At 34.8% G+C, this 9,553-nt stretch overlaps 1 long non-coding RNA gene across 1 annotated transcript in view; it reads right to left on the bottom strand.

Moving 5' to 3' along the window:
* LOC135214160 (uncharacterized) overlaps positions 1–9,034 on the bottom strand; it is a 157,942-nt gene extending 148,908 nt beyond the window's left edge. The window contains exon 1 of the long non-coding RNA XR_010314307.1: positions 8,928–9,034. This is a non-coding gene — a long non-coding RNA (uncharacterized LOC135214160). The remainder of the gene's footprint in view (positions 1–8,927) is intronic.
* Positions 9,035–9,553: the final 519 nt, after the last annotated feature.

The following is a 9,553-nucleotide window of genomic DNA, read 5'->3' on the forward strand; positions in this document are numbered from 1 at the left end:
TTTCTCCTTGTAAACCACAAAAATGTTTCAAATTTACAATTTTCTATCCGACAATTTTTTTTTTTTTTTTTTTTTTTTTTTTGCGAAGTTAAATACTCCTGTCACTTCGATCCATAAGAGTGACGATGGGAAATTAAAAATGAAATTTATATTGTAAAAGACTCTCTCTCTCTCTCTCTCTCTCTCTCTCTCTCTCTCTCTCTCTCTCTCTCTCTCTCTCTCTCTCTCGTTTCCAAGAAAGATTAAATCTCAACAATCGAAGTTTCGTTCACAGATTTTTTCAAAAGCAGCTTAAGAATAAGTAACAAAATTTTTTTTAAATCGCGAGAGAAAACTCATTAAACTCAGCTGCACAAAGCGTCTTTGAAGTACCCCCAAGTAATCAGCGGAGACAGAGACCCCGACAATCCTCAGGATTATGCAACACACTGAAATACAAAATAAGAATAACGTGAAAATAAATGTATAAAAAATTCTGTAGGCTTTCCTTGCAGCCATCTGTCTGTCGCTCCGACTGTCTGTGAGCTGAGGTAGTTTAAACAAACGGCAGACTACATAACTATAGTCGATTCATTTAAGGTAGATTCTTGTGCCTACGAGACGTTTGTTTGGCGCCTCTGATTGGCTGGTAGCGGGAGGCAGACTGCTCGCTCAGTGGGTCATATTTTCGTTTGTAGCTTAGAAAACTAGCAATATGTTTACATTTCTTCATTTATCTCACGTTTTACAAAAGATAGGAAAGTTTTGGTCATACCAAAGGATTCGGTATTAAATGTACAATTAAATAATCTTTTCCTGAAATCAATAAGTTAAAATACAAAGGAATTACAACGAGTAGAAGTGAAGGAGAAACATTTCATTCTTTATACCTGTTTTTATTCATCATCGGATTTTGCATAATTCATGAGATCAAGATAAAATAAAATCTTGTGTTATTAAACAATAAAATCACCCTGAATACGCTGGTGCTTTCAGATTGTAGATGCGTGTAATATGTAAAGAGAAAATGAAGAATATGTCTTATTATGTTGCATTCGTGCTTGACTTGGTTTGACAATAGTGCCGAGACACATCGTTGGGTCTGGTCCTCTCAGCTAGAGCCGTTGGCGTGTTGGCAGTTGCCAATTGGCGATATGAGAAGTTGCAGTTTCGAGACTATGTATTTACCGAATTATTATGTCATTACATTTTCTATAAATAAATGCATAGAATTCCCATTATGACTTTCGAACATTTTTACTCAAATATCATATATGTCCGTATTTCTGGACATATCTGATAAAATAAAAGTAAATAATCAGATGGATGCATCTGGTATCGTTGAGGTGTAGGCTGGCCGCGGGCGGGAAATTCAGTCCAGGAATGAATTTGAAATCTACGGACCTACTTCGCACTCTTCAGCTCATCCTTAGTTTTAATGAGGTTGGTTTCTTTAAACATAGTTGTTCTAATTTTCTATCATGAATATATTTCAAACGAAAGAGATATCAGAGACTTAATTGAGTGATATGAAATAATAATCTCAGTGGAGCAATAAACAGCAACGAACTAAGCAAGATTTTTTTTCTTTTCAAGCAGATGTCTCGAGATGACAGCACCATTTCCAGATTTACAAGTCAAGCTCGCAACATTATAATGAATGTTCATCGTTACTTCAGCTCACAGTGGGGAGCAGACTCAAGAAATGAAGTATTTATTTGAGAAGACCGCCAAAGCTACAGGAGTGCCAACCAACACAGTGAAAAAAATCAAGCGACAGTCATCTGAGTGTGGTAACGTCCCCTTCGCTTCACCTGTATATCCCAGGAAGAGGATACGAGTGAAGGACAAGGTGGATAGTTTTGAAAATGAGTGTATTCGAAAGGAGATTTTGTCTTTTTACGAGAGAGGAGAGCTCCCAACGTTAGATGCCCTACTGGAAAAAGTGAAGGAAGACCCGGTAAGTTTAATGGTGGAAGAACAACGTTATGGAAAATTGTGAGAAGGCTTGGATTCCGTACAAAAAAGTGACGGGTGGAAGAGCAATTTTAATGGAACGTGATGATTTAGTGGCAGCGAGAACTGAATATCTACGGTTAATTGAAAAGAATAGGAATTGTAGTCCAACTGAACGTAAACCTGAAGTATTCCTGGATGAAACTTGGATAAACCAAAATGAATGTGTACGTCAGTGTTGGACAACGGGTTGAAGGCGAAATAGGACCCAAACTTAAGACTGGAAAGGGGTCAAGATTTTATTGTGGTGCACGCGGGGAGTGAGAAGGGGTTTGTCAAAGATGCGCTATTGTTGTTTAGGTCAAAAAATGGTGCCAAAGGGGGCTACCATGATTCCATGGACCATGAAAGGTTTTTAAAGTGGTTTAAGGATCAACTATTGCCTAATATAGAAGACAGATCTCTAATCATAATGGACAATGCTCCCTACCATAGCAAAATAGAAATAAAGTGCCAACAACAGCAACAGAAAAAGTGAAGTCATAGAGTGGCTTTCTTCTAATAACGTCACCCACGACCCATCAGCAACAAAGCCAAAATTGCTGCAGATTGCCAAGTGTCACAAAGAAAAACAGAGGTATGTGATAGATGAGATAGCCCGTGCAAATGGTCATGATGTGCTCAGACTGCCACAATATTATTGTCAGTTTAACCCCATAGAACTTATATGGGCTCAAATAAAGGGGGATATCAGAAAAAATAACTCTAATGCAAATCAATCTTTGAAAACTGTTGAGCAGCTTACGAGACTGGCGATAGGCAAAGTTACAACAGAAGACTGGAAGAAATGTTTTCACCACGTTAAGAAATTAGAAGATATTATAGAGGAAAGATGTTGCTAGAGACATATGTTTGAAAGTTTGTTATTGACATTGGAGATGACGAACTGACAGTGATGATTGATTGTATTAGGGAGGATGACACTGACAGTGATGATATATATCAATGATTTTCCATTATTTGTTTTTAAAAGTGAAGACCTAACAGTGTTTCTATAGTTTTTTCCATTTTTTTGATAGGGGAATTTCATAACTACAGTATATCCATATGAGTTTCCTTTTTTTTAATATTTAATGGCATAACAATGTACATATCTGTTTATAAATTCTTTTTACTTGGTTTTAATAGCAAGGGGATATCAATGTATCTCTATAATTTCCCATTCTTTTTTGTTTCAGTAGGTAATAACCATGACTATGTATATATGTATGATTTTCCTTTATTTATTTTTTAAATAATGATGACGTAAGAAAATTTGTAAGATTTTAATTTCTTTTTGTTCATATCGATAGCCTAATGACATACCAATGTAAGCCTACTGTGTATACTTTCTTTTGTGTTTATGACATGATATATCTGCATGAATTTCCATTCTTTTTGTTTAAAAGATGAAGATATAACAGTCTTCTGATTAGTCTCATTATCCTACATGTACTATGTATATACAATTATGCAGGGCTGTGGGAACGGTTACGGGAGCTATTCTAACTCAGGTATGAATTAAGTGATTCAAGAATAATCAACTACCTTAGGAGAAAAAACTAAGCAAATTTTTTCCTAAACATTGTTGTAGACATGTTGTCAAGTGTAACATGTATATAAAGGAGATAAACATTCTGGTGTAAAGAGTAACTCAAGCAATTCTGAAAAAGACAGTATATTATATTCGTTACATCGTCAACAAATTTTATGTAAGAAATAAACATTTGTACTTTTGTTTATTAAGTGAAACATATGAAAACCATAAGCTTTTGATGTTATTGCCAGAGAAACAAGTTCTGTTATTTATCAGTGAGCCTCATAAAGCATGTACACCCAGATGCATCCATCTGATTATTTACTTTTCTTTTTTCAGATATGTCCAGAAATACGGACATATATAATATTTGAGTAAAAATGTCGAAAGTCATAATGTGAATTCTATGCATTTATTTACCAACACGCCAACGGCTCTAGCTGAGAGGCGTCTCTCGGCACTACTGTCAAACCGAGTCAAGTACGGATGCAACATAATAAGACTATTCTTCATTTTCTCTTTACATATTACAGCATTTAAAATCTGAAAGCACAGCGTATTCAGGGTGATTTTATTGTTTTAAAACACAAGATTTCATTTTATCTTGATCTCATGAATTATGCAAAATCCGATGATGAATAAAAACAGGTATAAAGAATGAAATGTTTCTCCCTTCACTTCTACTCGTTGTAATTCCTTGTATTTTAACTTATTGATTTCAGGAAAAGATAATTAATTGTACATTTAATACTGAATCCGATGGTATGATCAAAACTTTCCTATCTTTTGTAAAACGTGAGATAAATGAAGAAATGTAAAACATTTTGCTAGTTTTCTAAGCTACAAACGAAAATAGACCCACTGAGCGAGCAGTCTGCCTCCCGGTACCAGCCAATCAGAGGCCGCCAAACAAACGTCTCGTAGGCGCAAGAATCTACCTTAAATGAATCGACTATAGAACAGTCCTCAGACGGAGCTGCAGACAGGTGATTGAAAATGAAACCTACAGAGTTTTTATACATTTATAAGAATACCTTTATTTGTTTATTTATCTATATTTTTCTTTTCAAAGCGTTGCCTAATTTGCAAACATGCCGAACACAGATAGACATAAACAAATTCTACACCACACACACACACACACACACACACATATATATATATATATATATATATATATATATATATATATATATATATATATATATATATATATATATATATATATATATATATATATATATATGTATTATATATATATGCATATATATGCATCGACTGCAGATGTCCTTAAGTATCTAATTCGCTTTACCTCGGAATTAATATATTTTCATATATGTTAACTGAAGGGGAATTTTTTTGTCTATAAGAGATTTGTCGGCTGACGGGCGCGAAACCATCGAACCCAACAATCCAGACGCAAATTGAAGCTTTAAAACCAAACCACACCGCCACTCTGCGTCCTGGATTTGTTGGGTTCGATGGTTTTGCGCCCGTCAGCCGACAATCTCTTATCGACTAAAAAATTCACCTTCGGTTAACATATATGAAAATATATTAATTCCGAGGTAGAGCGAATTAGATATTAAAGGACTTTGAATCACGGTAATGTGATACGACTCATACTTATATATGTATGTATGTATGTATGTATGTATGTATGTATGTATGCATGTATGTATGTATGTATGTATATATATATATTATATATATATATATATATATATATATATATATATATATATATATCTATATATATATATATATATATATATATATATATATATATATATATATATATATCAAACACATTAATCTCCAGCAGGTCTCCTGGAATAAGAGAGAGGCTCTTCCCTTGTTTCCAGGAAAATTTGTTCCAGCAAATTTATTATTTCCATCTTTCCCAGACAGCAATTTACAGCAACATTTCAATGCACTTCCCCGAGGTCTGATTCATTAGGTTTGGGTCATAATGACTTTGGTTCCCTTTTGTTCCGCTGACAATAATTTTCCAGGATATGCTTTCGAAAAGAGAAATGTATTTTTGGAACGCCGATTTTCAAATTGTCAAAAATTGAAAAGAGCGAGTTTCAGCAATGTGCAACTAAAGGATTTCCTTTATTGAAGCAATACATTTCATTCTCATTAGCATATTCACGCAGCTTTGCTGTTACTAAGCAAATAAATTCTCTGGAGAATTATAGTCTTCACAACGTAACAGTGCCGTACAAACACTAGCACACATATTAACAGACAAAGAGACGTGCTAACTAATGAGAGACAGATTGATATGTTTTAAAAATGAATCTTTCAGACGATTTACCTGAAATATATGTATGTTAATAATGAATTTCTGTAATTAATCAATTTAGAAAATAGACTGCTTTTACTCACAAATGTAAATGACCACAGATCCCAGTGAAGAGAAAAATATTTCTTCAGTTCTGTTTCCGACATTCAGCCTCCACTCAGAACTAGAACGGAAACAAAGTTGAAAAGTAGCCAATTAGAATATTAAGTATATCTTAATTATTTTTTTTTTAAATCGACAATTAAACGGCTTAAGGAAAAACTCGACACTAAGCAAATAACACTGATGTCGCTCCAACGAAGAACTCGTTATTTTCCGCTCGTTTAAATCGAGCAACCAAAAAAAAATCACTTGCATCTCGATGGAAATGAGAATCACAACTTTTCTTCTCGACCACAGGAAATTGTCCAGAAACTCTTATGGGAAGAAGAACAATAAAACCACGAGACCCGAAAATATTTAATGACCTTCATTAAGAACGAAACTTTGGAGACCGTCTAGCACACGTAGACATTAATTAAGTACTTCAGGGACCAACTGCGCTTTGACTACTACACACACATACACACACACACACCCCTACACACACACCACACAAATATATATATATATATATATATATATATATATATATATATATCAATATATATATATATATATATATATATATATATAATGATAGTTTTCCCCATGAATGGGTTCCTCATAAAAGTGCTGCTCAATTGGGATGGGGTTGCGAGCCATACAACTATAACCACATTCTTTGTTTGGTATGGCGAACTGATTTACCCAGTATCTTCACCTTTACCTTTACCTCGCTCCCCTCTCGTTCTTTTAGGGAATAGCACTGTGTAACCTTATTACATTAAATGAAATTATCTTAAGCTGCATATATAGTAATAATAAAACTAATGATAAACTATCTGTATTCTCATGAATAACAAATATAGATGGTGATAATGTTATTGTCCTACTGGAAGCTGAATGAATGAAATGAAAAATGAATGAAATCACGAATTGTTACTAGTAATCGTGAAACCAGAGGTTATGGTGAAATAACCTGCAGAAATGATCTCAGCCTACAATCAAATGGCACCTTGTATGCTAACCAGATTATTTCACAAAATACGAAATGAGGTAACAAAGCTTGACGATTGTGACTTCAGTCACAGCTAAGACAGGAGAGAGAGCTGACATGACTGATGTGGTCAATGAAGAGGCAATACCCTTTATGTTGGTCGTGATGAAATTAGTCAATGAGTATTTGTGGAGGGCATAAATATATCTTCTTATTTTTGTCTGTAATTCTATTAGCTCACCTCTTTTATGATTGTGTGTGCGGATGTTCACGTCCTTCCTTCTTTTTTCTTCTCGTATCGTGTTCTGTAATCTGGAATCCCTTGCTATTCGCCTCTAAAGAAAAGTAAAATGAGAGAACGAATAAGAGTCATGAGATGAAAACCTATCATTAAAAACAGTTCAAACATGAATGAGTTGTAATAGCAACCGTAAATTGAATACCTGTTTTCTAAAGGAGATAAAACTAAAGAAGTTTATATATATATATATATATATATATATATATATATATATATATATATATATATATATATATATATATATATATATATCATACATACATATATATATCAACTGTTTCGATAATCTTAAATTAAATCATTTCGTGCAAACATCCTAGACCAAATGGCCAAAATCATAGGCCTAAAACTTACTATGGATTACTCCCCTTTCACAAAGACCCGAGTAATCGAAATGAAGGAATCGAGATCACGTCCTTTGATGATATTATTAGGCCTACAGTCGTAGAAACACTGCGAGTTTTCTCACATAGTCAAATGGCCGCGGCGTTAAGGCTTAGGCTTCTGAGATGATTTTCTTAAAAGATGGTGCTCAATGGATGGTTAGCTTCGGAGGAAGCGTTACGATAACAATGAAAAATGAACACCATCATAGGACACGTAATGGGCGGTTGTAACACCCACCATATCCCACACTAAACTGTCAAGTTACTGTGTCGTCCTGTGCAGCTTCTCCTTTATTTTCATTTCGATTTGTTTATGTTCTTACTGCTTCCGTTTTCCCTGATTCGAAAGAAGATTGGCTCATTTACAAATAGAACGCGCAAAGCTAACGAAACAGTAATGATGGAATTCTTCAGGGAATTCACAGGGTGAGTAAAAAATAACCTATCAATCAATAATATTTCTCTAACATGTCGGTAGCAGTTTTCTTACATTTTGAAGTTTCAAAATACGAAAGTTTGAGTAAAGGAAAGTTGCAAAAGAAAACTTCTATGGCAAATAAACGGAGTATGTGTAGGATATAACATCAAAATAGTGTGTCGTGCTCTTCCCTGTAGTGCTATTTTTTTTTTTTTTTTTACCTGTCTTTTATGTCAAATGCTAACGAAACCTTAGTAACACTTGCCAACGTTCTCTTGCCTAATTAGAAACTTAAAAAAACGATTTCCAATTATAAAAACAATAATTACGCTATCGTGGCTCACGTTATTACAAGGCAACATTTCACCCAATTATACTTTTGAAGTGAAGAAAACATAACGGTCCATTCTGTCTCCTGCTACGGGCTGTTCATTGAAGCGAACCACGGTTCAATGTGTGGTGGATCAAATCAATTTATTATTAAAACTAACTAGAATTCTCTATAGTTCACATCAATGATCCGAAAATCTGCTCTCACAGTTGCTTTTTTTTATTTTTTTTTAACACGAAAGATAGGTAATGATTATTAATCCCATGACAGAAATACTGAATACATAGCTACACGCTTTATAGAGAAAGACGAAATTTCGTTTGCCTCAGAAAGCAAACTGAATACATACATTTTACTGAATACGAATATTTCCATAACTAAAGATCATTTCAGATCAGAAATACATATTCACCATAATAACTAACAGGGCATCTGTAGCCTAGACCGAAGAGGATAGTCAACATGGCGCCCGTGTTTGGTAGGCTATGCCACCGTTATTCCAATACTGTCGGTGGACCCCAAGTCATAACCGATTTATAAGAATGAAAATGACAACTATGAAAGACAGATTTAAAATTGAATCACACTCACCAACAGATATATCGATTTCAGGAGAACGAGCTCTGGCTTCACAACTAGGCCTACGCTGTTTGGTGCAGGGTTTTGTCGTCGTGGCTGACCCGGTTACTATATTCTCGAAGTGCCATTTTATCCCTCCTGTTGTCACACACACACCTGGCATCTTTCCTTCTATGGGTCATTATATCGTCGACGAAACATTGGACGGTTTGCATCGAACCGCAGAATTAGTCCAACTGACTCCGTAACGTCTAGTGCACCAATCCAATTTAGGACTACAACTTGGAAGAGGACGGCTGAACACCGCCGGCAACGCAGGATCAAATGAGTTTACATCTAACAATTCGATCTTACGCCAACATACATTTCTCATGTGAATGTAAAATATATTATGCAAAATACATAAAAAAAAAACAAAGCAACAGATTTTTTTTTTATAGTGATTGCATCTAACCTAAAACTACATTTGACACCACACTTGGCGAGACTGAGAGTCATGCACATTGCACAAGTGACCATACCATCGGGTAACATTATACTGCGCTGCTGATAGTGCTTGAAAAACGCTCAAGTGACAGTGCCTGCAACCATACTCGTTCGATTTTCTGTCCTGAATACCTCTGTGAACCACGCTTTAC

Source organism: Macrobrachium nipponense, chromosome 45 (assembly GCF_015104395.2).
Source record: "Macrobrachium nipponense isolate FS-2020 chromosome 45, ASM1510439v2, whole genome shotgun sequence".
Lineage (NCBI taxonomy): Eukaryota > Metazoa > Arthropoda > Malacostraca > Decapoda > Palaemonidae > Macrobrachium > Macrobrachium nipponense.